Genomic DNA, 14,340 nt, shown 5'->3' on the forward strand with positions numbered 1-14,340 from the left:
TTAAAACAACTCATCCTAGATTATTCAAGATGTCCTTTAATCTGCTAATATTATGACTACATTATCGTAATTAAACAGTTAAAACAGAAACATCGCGGCCTGGCCCTGATGCTCTGACAACTCACAGAAGGGATTGATTTAAAAGCCACAATTTGAAAATATTTTCTGTGAGAAGTGAGGAAAAAGAATCGATTAAAATCAGAATTGGTTAAAGCTAAAATAGCATTTGCATGAACTACTATGAAGACCACTCCAACCAGCTGTTGGCGTTATCCTCTAACTAGTCTGTATTCAAACTAAGCAAAGACACAGAGTCGTTCAATGCAGGTGATGAGTTAACAGTCTGGCCTTTTAACAGAACCTCACCTTAAAACTACTGAACTATCCTTCTAGGTTTAGCAACGTCGAGGCAATTTAGGCCGGTTTTCACACACCCTCCAACAAAGCTGATTAAAAATGAACAATATGCAGCACCTGGAGTTTATAAATTACAAAATGACCTTTTATTTTTCCCCCTAGAAAATGCTGTGAAACATAAAGCACCCTGAACGCCGCTGCCGCCCCGTCTCTGACTGTCAGTCTCCAAACTGACGTTATGGCACGAGACAGCAGGCCGTCTTCCTGTCAGTCACAATGAGGAACTCCACTCGTCTCATCAGATCAAATGATTTAAGCTAAAAAAAAACAACAAAAAAACAACCCAGAAGTAATGCCTTCCCTTTCTTCCTCATAAATTCTCCATCAAACAATTGATTTTATGTCTTTTACACCTGAGTTTGCCTGCTACAAAGTGAACATGTTGAGGTTTTGACAAATGTTCTTTAGCAGGAAACCCTGAAGGAGAGCAGTTAAGGGAGACGTTATTGAGAAACACAGCAGACTGGTTGCTTTTGATCAGTTTGATAACACTTCACAACTGTTAGAAATGATTAACTGCACAGGCGGCTCAATGACGTAGAATCTGACAATAACCACTAAAGAACAAAAGGTTAGCAATTTGACCAATTCCCATCCTCATTGGGATTCACCATTGAACGGCTGAGCGGAAACTCAAAAACCGGACTATCTTCTGATCAGTAAATGCCCCATGCCGAGCTTTACCAGGTCGTGATGACAACTCTTCAGTGCAGATGCTACTGCCGAGTACTTCAAACCCAGACTCAGCTGTTTCAGTATCAGAGGGGCGTTTAAAATCAAGTCGGATTAAAGAAACTATTCTCTACATCATCCCAAAAAAATGTGTGAGGTTCTTTTGGGCTGTATGGAGAGTGTGAGAGGCAAAGCAGATAACAGGAAGGCCTAAAGGGAGAGAGGTGGGGAAAGCATTGTGTGTTTTACAAGTCATTTTATAGCACAATCAAATAACTATGTTACCTTCAGCTGGTGTGAAAATTCTCTATACATAAAAAATAACAAAAAATATATATATATTGTATCTGACGCCTTGAAAATTGGCCTGTTTCTTTAAGAACCTTCTCCTTTAGCAAGTGACAACATGCCATCCACAACCATTCGTAGGAGTGTTGTAGTTCATATGATGAGCTCAGAAAACTCAGAGTTCCTCCAACTGTTAGCTAGTTGTGCTAATATGAGAGGTGAAAGTCATTTTATGCGTTTAAAACTGTAAATCCCTGTTGTGCAGCTCCATCACATCTCCTCCTCGTGTAAATAAATAATGAGTCCTTATGGCAGGAAGGCTAGACAAAATATTTTAAGTGCTGTTCTTGCAATACTCGGCTTTGCTCCGAGCCTGTTAATTTGTCTTTTGAAGACAGTCGGGATCAATTTTCTGCAAAGAATCAATTTACACCTGGAAATAAAAATATTTTACAACACGATGACAAAGAAGAAGAGGAATGCTGAATGAAGTGAGGTGATATAGAGATTGTTTTTGCAAGTTTCCAGCCCAACAGCTACAACCTGAGCATTGATATACGATACTATTAGAGCACAGAGGAGTGGAGTACAAATCATATCAGATATTGGTGCAACTTAATACCAGAAATGCTTGAAAAAATACAACCTAGAAAAAAAAAACAAAAAAAAAGCACCAAGTGTTGGAAGCTCAGACTTATTAAAGGATTTTAGCTAGCATATCAAAATATGTCTTTCCTTGTTAACAGCTGCAGGGGGATTCAGAGTCCCTTCAGACCTGAGAGGCCAGGATGAATCTTAAAGTATTTCTGCATTTAAATGCGAGTCAGGAGATAAGTGGCATTTGGGGTGGGGGGAGTGTCTCGCGTATTTGTGTGCAGATTCACCGTTAGCTGCAGGTGAAATGGAAAAAACCTTTGGGGGGTCTGACTCTACCTGCTTTGCACATCAAGCTCTAGCTCAATCAGAATGGGTGGAAATGTTTTTTTTTAAGTCTTTCAACACATTCTCAGTTTGATTTAGGTATGGACTTTGACTGGACCGCTGCAGCACATAAATATGCTTCGATATGAACCATTCCGTTTTAGCTCTGGTTGTATGTTTAGGGTCGTTATCCCGCTGGAAGGGGGAAGGTTACTTTTTGTTCTCATCTGACCAGAGTAGGTTGTTTATGTTTGGGTTTTTTTTTTCCAAGATGGCTCGTTGTATTCTTTCACAATTGCTTTCTTCTTGCTAATTTTTCAAAAACATCAAATTTTGTGAATGACTAAAAGCAACAGATTCTCCAACCTAAACATGATCACGTGGATTCTGAAAATAAAGAGAATGTCCATGTTAAAGGGGGCTAAAAAACATACACCACACTTTTCAACTTTTTTCGGGTGACAAAAATGTACACGTCACAATTATGCCACTCCTTTATGTCGGCCTGTCATATAAAATTACAACGATATTCCTTAATATCTGAGGTTGGAAAGTGTGGAAAAGTCTGAGGAAGCACTGCAGCTCCTTACTTCTGTGTTGCTGTCGCTTGTCCCGCCGCTGACACCAACATGCAGGCCTTCCCGATGTCCTATTTAAACCACATGCCGTGTTTGTTTCATGTCTCCGCAACTGTGTCACGCCCACCCAGGGAGCCGCGCCGCTCGGTTGGAAAACCTTTGAAGCAGATGAATACTTCACACAGATGTTAGGTGCAAATGAAAAACCTGCGTTCAGTGTTATATATATATATATATATATATATATATATATATATAAGAAATGCTGTCACTGAAGCCAGAGCTTCCAGATCCCTGCCTTCTGGGCAGAGCGCGTTTCGGCTGTGATTTAAGGCCAGTACATCATCGGTTATATGGATGAGCTGTGATTAAACAGTTTTCAGCGCCCGTGTGGCGGAGCGGCGCGCCGAGTCGAGTCAAGCTCGCACACAGAGGGGGGGAAAGCTTTATTCGTGAGGAGCTCATATCCATCTTGCGCCGGGCGTGATCTGTAAGGACAACAACTGCTTGATTACCACGGCAACATGGGAATCTCAATTCACAGGAACAGACGGTCGCAGCGGAGACCTCCAATCAGAGCGAACGGCGAGGTTCGGTTTATTCGCCTAATTTCTCTCCGCAGGTTTCTCTGATTGAATAAGAAGTTTATTTAAAACCGTCGCAGCGAGAGATTTGAAGTCAGCAACATTGTGATTAACGAAAACGGCTGACACCTTCCCCCTCCAAGGACGTCTGACATGTCCAGACAATCTGGCCTCGTCCCCACGTCCCATGATTCCTCCCATCATTGCGATGAAATTCAACTGACCTTTAGATACCCAGCTCTGACACACAGGTTGGGTTGCATATCGTCAATTTTCGAGCTGATATCTCCAATTGGACGCCTGCCAAACACCTCCCCGATTGACCTTGACAAGACCGAACCGCTTGTTCTCCCCCTCAGAAATTCTGCCCCCTTAACAAGAGCCGTCAATCACGGCGACGCGGGCGCACTTCCTCCCTCCCCCGAGCCGCGCTCAGGTTGATCTCAGACAACCAGCTGCTTCTGCTGCTATTGCAGATCCGCTGCGCGTGAAATCTGCTGACTCAGGTCCACAAATACTCTTTGTCTCCCATCTGGACTGCCGCAACTCCGATGTGGCTGAGCACCCTGAAATAACTGCAACACAACAGCTGAGATCAGCTTAAACGTGCAACTATTTTACATGTTTTCATGCTGGGAGTGAAAAGGGCGATTCCATTTGCAGGAAATTTTGATTTAAAATTACAGAATTGCATTTTTGTTATTACTGCATTTTGATTTTGGCTAAATTAATGAAACATATTCACCACATTTCAGTGAATAGAGTAGAATAGAATGTACTTTATTCATCCCAAAGGTGAAATTGCTTATTTGTTGACAAGCTACTCCATTCAATGTGTTAAATATAGACATAAATATAACCATAAGCGATGTAAAATTTATCTAAAACATGCAAAAAGTAATGTAAATATGATCTAAATTAAAAATAAGCATGTACATGGAAATATATTAAGATATAAACAAATCCATAAAGTTGTATAATCTGATGGCTACATGAATGACTTCTTGTGGCTCAACCCAATAATCTGAAAAGTTTGAAAGAAAACTCAAACACAGTCGCTCTTTCAGTAAGTAATTCTCAAGCATAACTTCTTTTTAACCCCAAAAGGCCATTCAGAGGCAGAGGTTTCCTAAAATGGAGTAATTATTACCATGTATGGATGATATGGTGGATGTAACAGCAGAGCTAAAGTGCTAATTCTTTTAAACAAGAAAATTGGTTTCTTTAGAAAAATGCTCCCATAAACGTTTAAATGAATGTGCTGCTAGCTACTGGCACGAAAAAAAAGGATGGTGAGTTTTCTGAGGAAAACTAAGTTACATCCTTAGTCAAATAACTTTTTTCTGAATGTCTGAGCCAAATAAATGAGAAGATAATCCAATAATTTTATTTCAAATCCACCCAGCACGTTTAGCTTGAATCAAGTTTTTTAGAGCCAAACAACTTGGAGTATGACTGACGGTTATTTTTACTTGATGCACTTGAACTTCCAGTGGTAAATCATGCTGCTTCCATTCACTTCCACTGTTTTGGACAATCACTGCATGTCTGGCAGATGGAAAAGAAAGTCGTCTGTTACTGTAACTTGGAGAAACGCTGGTCAGAAAAACAGCACCTTAATAAAAACACAAACTCAGTTTTGCTTTTTCTAAGTCACAATATTTGTCCCAATGCACTTCTACTGTTAATTACTGTCACATTTATTTTAACTACAGCAACAAGGTAGTACAAACTTAAAAAAAAAAAAAAAGGTGTAGAAGTGGTGATAGATTCCCTCTCAATCCAGATTTTCTACTTTTTCTCGGTTGTGGAGATATAAATAACATTCTGGCAGACAAGTGAGAATAAATGAATCCAGCAGCTCATCTTTTTCTTACAAACAGCGCATAGCCAGAGGTGCAGGTTTAGCTTAGCATATCGATGCTAGGTGCAGGTAAAAACAGCTAGCTTTGCTCGCTCTCAGACTAAACATTCAAATATTTGACGTGAAGGTAAAACATGACCTTTAGAGCAATAGGAAGAGGCTTTTGGGTCAAAGAACATGGTTTAACCCACTGGAGAATAACATATTTAGACCTCACTGATCATTCTTTACTGCTTGCCATACAGACAAACAGTAACATGTATGCACTGGCTCTGTTTACTGAACATCATTCAGCTAATGTACCTTGACATAAAAACCCTTATTTCCTGCCGTATTAAGCCACACTGACACTGTAAACTAGAGCAACACACTCGCCACACAATTCTGCACAATAATTGTGGGACAAATATTAAGCATATAATTCAACATTTGAGTTCGGATGAGAAGTTAATGAATGTTTTCAGAGTAGTAAAGAACCCAATTAATGCAGGAGCTCATGTCACGCTCTGGAAACTTGCATCCTGTCTTATTGGAGCTAAAATTACCCACAGAGTGCCTGGAAATGTTTGTTGTTGTTGTTGTTGTTTTATTATTATTATAATTTATAGGGATTTTTTGTGCTAGCCTAACATAAAGATGCACATAACTGTGAAACAAAAGGAAACTTTTCAAAATGTTTTTACATAAAATCTCAAAATGTGATGTTAACCTTATATATCATCCAAGCAAGGACAACTACACCTGAACTGATTGTTCTCAGTGTGAGTAATGTCTCTTACTCAAGCCTTTTAAAGCACCACTAAATCAAGAATAAAAGTATTACATTATTATCTTTTTGGGTAGATAAGGCCCGGGAGCCAAACGTGGCCCGCCGTAGGCTTTTATGACTCCAGACTCCAGTTTTTCAACAAATCTGCAAAACTCACTCAAAGTTCACACAAAATCTACAGATTCCCACTTTTTTTTGCAGACTTTTACTGCAAATTTGGCCAGAAACATTGAGTTTAAGTGACTGCTGCCTCGGCCTTCCCTGATGTCAACTTACAGTCCGTGATTGATACGGCGATTTATAAAAACTCACGTTTAACATGATCCGTTAGCACAAATATCATACAAATTCCTTACAGATATTTAGAAATTAGCACTACAAAATCTATGATTTTGATTCCAAGAAAATAATCACAAAATCCTAGATGGACTGATCAGTGTGAAAAGATGTTCAATATTATTTAATTTTGAGAAACACTTACTGAATCCCGAAACAAAACAGTTATTTATTGGTACTTTTAGCAATGTAATGTGTTTTATCAATACATTCTGGCACAACCGGCCCTTTAAGAACAACCAGATATATGATATGACTGAAAATGAAAATGAGCTCGACACCCCTGACCCCTGACCCAGAGGTACAAACAGTTTTATACTCCCGCTTGTATTTCCATCGCGCCCTTGTTGTACCATCCACGAGGACAAAAGGCTCAAACGAGCCGAACCAAGGTGCAGAACCTCACACACACACACACACACACACACACACACACACACACACACACACACACACACTGCTTTCATACAGACAGATACGCTGCGATGTGATCAGACTCTCAACGCAGCCGCACATTATGCGTATTCACTGGCAGGCAGGTGGTGGACGAGACAAAACGCGCCGTGGCAAACAGTCGGCTCGGACCTTGAAGTTGTCCCCACTCTCTGCCGGTCGTTTCCTGCTCCAGCCTCTCACTGACATCTGAGAGCGCGTTCTGGCTTTCCGAGTTAACTAAGGCCAGCCTCAGACCTAATAAGAAAGCTTTTACACGCTTAATTAGGAGACACTGTAATGCGGTGTGTAATGCTCAATTTACTCTATATGATTCCCCTTCTTGTCCTCTTTAATTTCATTCTGAATCAATCCATCAAACTCCTTTTTTTCCTCCCCATTAAGCAGACTTCCCCCCCCCCCCCACATTAAAAGCCCACAACGACCGTCCAGTTTGCTCATATCGACTCCATTTTGAGCCCTTCTAGTAGCGCCACTGCCCTCTCTTTCCTCTCGCTTCTTTTAAAGTGTCAAGTCTTGTATTTGTCAAAGCGAGGCGGAGGATGTAGCAGTAAAGACGTATAGCTGCAATAAAACGATAAAACAACAGGCTACAGCTTTCGCCAAGACGCGTACAGTAAGGCTGGCGGCAACGAGGACTCGCCGGTGGAGCCTAATGTAAACATGGAGGGAATATAGAGTGGAGAGGAAAACAGAAGCTGTGAAAATAAAGAGTCTGGTACGCGCGAGTGGACGAGTAAACAGACCGATCCCACTTTTAAGAGCACGAAGGAAACTGGAGGCAGAGGAGAGGAAGACGCAGAGAGAGTAGGCACTCGGGAGAGGTTAGCAGACGGAGGCTGCCGGTTTAAATGTGCGCACGCTTGGACGTTAATTAAAAGTTATCCACGGATGAATTTCACCGCAATGAATTGTTTCCCTTTCCGTAAGAAACCTGCGCGCCTCCCGAAGGGCTGGAGCCGGGTCACTAAATCTGCCATGCGTGTTTTTCATGCTCTCTGCCTTTGACAGTAATGAGCCGAGCCGGCATGATTGGCCGTTCGGCAGCTGATTAGAAGCCGTTTCCCCCTAATACGTGGATTAACTTTGACATTCTCGCAGAGATTCTTTAAAGTGTAGCAACACTTGGTGAATGTCATTTTATTGTCGGTATTTATTTCAGTCCGACGTTCTGCCACGGCTCGGCCCTAAAAGCCTTCTAGAGGTAACAGCAGCCAGCAGTAGGACATTTAACTGGTTTTTTCCAACATCATGTCTATGTTTCAGTCATTTCTAAATACCTTGTACAGACTTTAGAGTCGCAGGATGTATGGCTCGCTAAAGTAGTTCAAGCGGAAGCACAGTGTGTCTCTATGAATCCAATTAAAATCATGAAACGGTTACTCTTCTAGATAACTCAGCACATTTTCTTCACAACTCTAGTCACGATGCCTATGTTCACTCTGCAATTTTCTGTGAATGTGTATTTACACGAGACGATTACACTGTGATGCTACCTAAACGTTGGAGGTTTCTGAGCCTCCACCGTCAGTTTCAGCCCAGCTGAAAAACATGATTAATATTTACACAGAGAAGTGGCTTCCTTTACTCGGTGATCAGATTAGTTTGCAGGTAAGTGAACAAACAAGTTTTAAAAAGTCATGCAAGCAGCACTTCAGCGCGAGAGAAGTCGGTTCAAATTTGTGAGGATGCCACACTGTAAGACGTGGCATCCTCACTGTTCCTAATAGAGTTCATGATTACCTTAAGAAAATACTTTGAATACTAAATGCAGTTTTCTCCAGAGTAAGAGATTGGCACATGCACAGTGTTTATTAGAAGATAGTGTGGGTTCATCGTTGCAGCCGGTCCCAATGACTCTAATGAGAGCAGCCACTGTGCTAACAGAGCAGCAGCTAATGTTGCCAGTGACCAGGGGGGACGATGGGCCAGTTGCCTATGAATGAAGCTGACACGGTCAGTCCTGCCTTATATTCTTGACCACCAACCTTTAAGTCATGAACATGCTGCCACTTCAGCCACCATCTTCCCCCGAGCTCCACGTAACGCTGAACGACTGCATTTTTTTTTTCAAACATGATGGCATGTGACGGCACGACACCGTCAGGTTCCTGATCCAGTACGAACGAGTTGTTAAAGGCATTCCTTGGTTTCTCCAAGTCACGTGCATGTTTGGTCTCACTGTTCCTGTGGTTTGAGCTGTCACTATTGACAGACGTACAGACAGTAATGATAGCTGAGGCCTCATGCAGCGCGGGGCGCTGCGCTGCTGCTCGGTTGGTGCAAAGCGTCAGCCTGTCATAGCTGCAACGTCGACTAAAACGGTTGTTTTTTTATTTTTCCTCTTTACTTACACTGCAGCAAAAATGAAATGTGCATAAAGAAAGGACAGTTTGCAAAGGATGACTGATCGTATTATAATGATCAATCGCTGAAAATTTTGTAAAAAGACTGTTCACAACTTCAGGGGGAAAAGTAAAACTAAGATATTATTTTAGTTTTTTTTATATATTTATTCAAAATGACCTGGTAACTTCAATCTAAAGGTAAATTGAGAAAAAATGGCAACAAAAAAATGATGTTACATCCCTTAATCTATAGAATCCATTCTGGTTTCTTAAAAAAGACCATAGTAAAAAGTTGTTTCCAAGTGTTTTGCTTGTTTATCAAAACTCTTCTATAGATTGTTTTTTTTTTCTACTTTCCTGATTGTAAAGAATCAAAACAATCCAGTCTTGAAGTAGCAAATCAAAGAACTAGCTTATGTCTACTTTTATCAGTACTGCGCGGGTGAAAGACAGAACTCATAGAAACCTGTTTAATGTTGGATTTAAATGACATTAGCTGGTTAAAGATGACACCAAGCATTTGTTATGTCATTAGTGTACAGCAGAGAAATATGACTGAAATAAATGCCATTTACCAGAAGGAGGTTTTAAGAGTTATTTTTAGTTTGATGAGGGATTAGAATCAATCATATTTCAGAACTGGCCAAATTTACACAGAGAAAGAAAATAGCAGGATGAAAAACGAATACACTTAAATCGAATTAAAATTTGAGCAGCAACTTGATGCATCGAATTAAAACTGATAGAATAAACTGATATGAAAGAGTGCATGGCTACAAAATGAATGTTGTATGAAGAAAACAGAAGCTATTGTAATATTTAAGTGTTATTTTTAGCTGTAGAAGTTGTAGTACTAGTAGAAGCAGCAGAAATAATTGCGTATTTTTTAGGACACGCTGCATATTTTGTTCTGTAAATACTGCAGGTTTTCAAACCACTCAAATTTCCACTCAAAGTGGAGAGACAGCAGCAAAAACAACAAATCGTTACGAGTACAGTTTATGTCTGTACATCTTCTATTTTGACCTATTGTCTCTTAAAATAAAACAATTATAATTAACAAAGTCTACGAGTTGTTCCAGTTACACGTTGCGTCGCACATCACGCTGAATCACATGTCGAATCAAATCACGTCTGAATTATTCTGTCATCATTTCTAGCTGCTTCACGTGGATTTTCAAAGTACCTGGCGGCCAGCGGCGCATCAGTCGACGCCATCAAGCCTGAGCCTGCAGGCGGATGCAGATGCACGTCCCTACTTATAGCTCAAAAGGCTTCAAAACAAGCATCCACGACCTTTAACCTTTTCGCTTTGATGATTTTGAAGCACAAACTTTGACTAAAATTTGTCCAGCTTTTCACTTCTTTCTCACAGCATATGTTTCAGATTAAGATGGAATTACAAACAGATGTAATCTCTGCAGTAATTAGATGACTAATTGTGAAGGATTTTAATTCGAGAGTGTCAAAAGAGATGAGGGAGCAAAATATAAAATATTGTTGGTGGTTAATTTGGAAACCACCAACAATTTTACTTCCACTTCAGAAATATGTTACTTTTGTGTTTCTCTTTTCCATAAAATCATAATAAAATGTACTAAAGTTTGTCGCGATAGGGGAAAAAATACAAGGAAAACATAAGTACTCCAGAGTGGAATTAAGAAGGAAAACAGCGAGTCAACAAAAGTGATGATAACGCTGCTCCGAGTCTGTGTGTGTATCCAAAAGGTTTACTCTACTTTTTCTTTTCTTGGTATTTTCCACGTCGCGTCTTACCAGGTGCAGCTGCTGGAACGAGCAGCAAGAAATAACAATTTAGTTTATAGTAGCATAAAGCAATGTAATTTGTTGGGTAATATTTAAAGAATAACTTCTCACACTGATTGGTTTACACAAATAGCATTCCCAGAGGCAGCATCTTAACAAACTGAAATGACATTTGCAGGTTCATTAGCATATTGTTTTATGTGCTCCAGCAGCCATAAACGACACGAGCGGCACACGGTTCGCCCCGGCAGGTTTGAGCGACTGCTCATCATCAGAAGGCGTTGGGACGTGTCATCACATGTTACATAGAAACAGATCATCGCCAACACTCTCATACGACACGCCTAAAAAGTGAAAGAAATGTGTTGATTTTTATTTTTTTTCACATTTTATCAGTAGAAAACAATATTATGTGTTATTAAGATTTCATGTAGAAAAGAGTCATTTTTAGAAGATAAATCTAAAAAGTGTGGCGTGCATTTGTTGTTTTTTTTACCCCTCTTCAGTGAATATTTATAAAACTTACAGATTTAAAAGTCACATCTCTTCCAGCTGTTACTTTTTGCCCGTTTTTCTTTGCTAAACTGCTAAAGCTCAGTTAGATTTCATGAACACTATTGGTGGTTTTTTGATGAATTCTTGATTGGTTTCAAGTATGGACTTTGACTAGGCCATTCTAGGTTTCATCTAAACCATTCCACTGTAACTCTGGTTGTATGTTTAGCGTCCTGCTCTTTTTGGATGGTGAACCTTCCAGGTTGATGCTTTTGCAACCTCTAACTGGTTTTGTTTTTTGTTGTTAAACTTCCCTGTACTTGGATAACTCCCCCACCCCCACTCCCACAGCATGATGCTGCTGCTGCTGTGTTTCACTGCAAGGGTGTGGAGCTTTAGCTAGCATGGATATGCTGTTTTTCATCACACATGGGACAAGAAAATTCATATTTTGTCTGACTTGTCCAGAGCAACTTCCTTCGCTCGTTGTGGTCAGGTGGGATCTACGCACAGATCCCACCTGACCAGTGGGTCTCTGCCGACACAGCGGGCCTCCTGGCTGCTTCTCTGATTGATGCTCTCTCCACCTGGTTTGTCAGTTTAAGTGGCAACGTCTTTGCACGTTTCAGGTTGTGTCATACACTTTCAGATAACGGACCGTTGAGGCATTCAAAGCTTTTTATAGCCTAACCCTGATTTAAACTTCTCCACATTAGGCCTGCAGCTAACGATTACCCTAGTAATCGATTAGTCTGTTGATTATTCTGATCAACTAATCGGATTAAAAAAAGGGGCACGTTTGGCAGATTTTTCATTCAACCACCTAATCATTGTCTTTTCACTACTAGAAATAAATAAAAACATGCAAAAAATAATTCAATTACTTTTTTTTAAGTAGGAAAATAAATAACAGCATTCCTTCAGTAAATTTGAGCCATTTTTTGGCTAAAACACATTAGCAAACGTGGTTTTATTTTTAAATGCAATATATTTGTATAGTTTTGGTTTAAATACTGATCTGAGTGAGTTTTTATCAACAGATGTCCATTTTTTGAGTCCGTGTACTGCAGTTAAGGATTAATCCATTACTAAATTAGATGACGACTCAGTAATCGATTCATCACGATTAATCCGATTGATCGTTTCAGTCCCGTTTCACATCGTTGTGTTTGACCGCTGTTTGTATTATGCTCTTCGTGACGCTGTTTGCTCACTAATCTACTTACCAATTTGGTCATAGTTGCCTACAACATAAAATCTTAAGAAAGGGACGGGCTTGAAGTAAGGGAGAAAAAACCTGGCTATGAACGAGGAAAAGGGAATTTAGATTTAAGGTAATAGACACATTACAAATCATTAAATTGAAACCTGAAATCTCACATTTTTCTCCCCCTCAAAGCAAAAATGGGAGACATGAACCAACAACAAGCGTGCAGCATAATTCCCTTCATCCAACAGAGTAAAACCCCCCAGCTAATTATTAAATGAGCATTCATTTCAGGGCTTTTGCTGCAGGGGATGAATTTCCAGAGAAGTCTTCTTCCCCCTAACAACCTTTCAACATGCATTTGTCTCAGACGCAGGCTGTAATCATATCGCATTCACGGCGTTACATTTCCTTCCTGCGAGAGGCCGAGCCGCACAAGAACGTGAGACGCTCCAGCCTCTCGGCAATCAGGAATTCACATGTACCTCGCCGCGGGAGGCATTACGAGACGGGCACGGAGCAGGACGGCCACATCCAGGCTGCCGTACGTGACGCGGAGTGGGAGACAAATTGCAGCGTTGCAGGCCGAAATGGTTCACAGCCTCAGCTGAGTCTGATGTATTCCGCCCGCTGAGCTCCACTAATCACTGCAGCCTGTCACAGACACGCCCACCTTCCCCAGGAGAGCCGACAATCACGCTCCCGGTCTCGGGGCAGCCGCTGGTAGACCCCGTGTAATGCACGCTTGAGGACACACCCAATATGGTGCCCCTCCACAAATCCACAATGAGGTGTGGAACGGATCGCGGTCGCATCTTTCCTCTTCCTTCTCTTCTGCCTGGCAACAGAAAATAAAAATGTATATGTTTTTTCTGCTTACTGTGTGCTTTTTACGACAACACTGCAGCCATAAATCACTCACCACGTCGTTAATATTTAATATCTGACTCTTAATTGTTTCTCCTTTTCTTCCCCAGCATAGACACCAATGCACCGAGAGCGTTCATTTGTAAGCTGGATCAGTGTAATTGATGCAACGACTGGAAACAAACAGGCAATTTAAGTGCTGGACACCTCACTGCCTCCCATCGCTCTTTCTCCTCCTCTCTCACCCCTTTGTTTCCTCTTTGTCCTTTCACACACACACGCACACACGCACACACACACACACACACATTTGCAGGTACTTTGTGGACCACCTCACAATTGAAAAAAAGGTGGAATAAGTGACGAGGTCAGCGTTGCTGGTAAAAAAAGAACAACAAACAAAAAACATGTGAGATGGAAAGGAAATTAGGCTGGATAAGAGTAACGAGGGCATGAAGAAAACAAAAACTAATCTGGTGAATGACTCACGACTGGACGGTCTGTTTAATGGTAAATTTGCAGCTCGGACCGAAAGAAACAGATCCCATTATCGCTAACGAAACTACTTTTTTCATCCGTTTCAGTTTAGCGACATCGACCGCTCGCTCCTGTTCATTTTCATCCTTGGTAACCTGCAGCCTCCATGAGCTTTAATTCACTGAGCCATTTCCCCTTTTAAAATGATGAGACCTGTAAGGCATCGCAGCACATGACGTCACGCAACGAGTGTCTGAACCTTTTACAAATGTGCGCAAAACTGTTGATATTCAGCTG

General features: G+C 40.9%; 1 protein-coding gene across 3 annotated transcripts in view; it reads right to left on the bottom strand.

Annotated features, from left to right (window-relative positions):
• The window catches only part of flrt1a (fibronectin leucine rich transmembrane protein 1a), a 73,606-nt gene that overhangs the window by 19,961 nt on the left and 39,305 nt on the right, over positions 1-14,340 (bottom strand). Inside the window, exon 1 of one of the 3 annotated variants that reach the window (XM_081615586.1) lies at positions 2,889-3,040. The exons of the other annotated variants lie outside the window; for them this stretch is intronic. The gene's annotated coding sequence lies outside the window, so the exon portion shown is untranslated. Of the gene's footprint in view, positions 1-2,888; positions 3,041-14,340 lie in introns of those variants that run through there. 3 annotated transcript variants of the gene reach the window in all.

This window comes from Poecilia reticulata, chromosome 14 (genome assembly GCF_904066995.2).
Source record: "Poecilia reticulata chromosome 14, P_reticulata-male-v2, whole genome shotgun sequence".
Taxonomy (NCBI): Eukaryota; Metazoa; Chordata; class Actinopteri; order Cyprinodontiformes; family Poeciliidae; genus Poecilia; species Poecilia reticulata.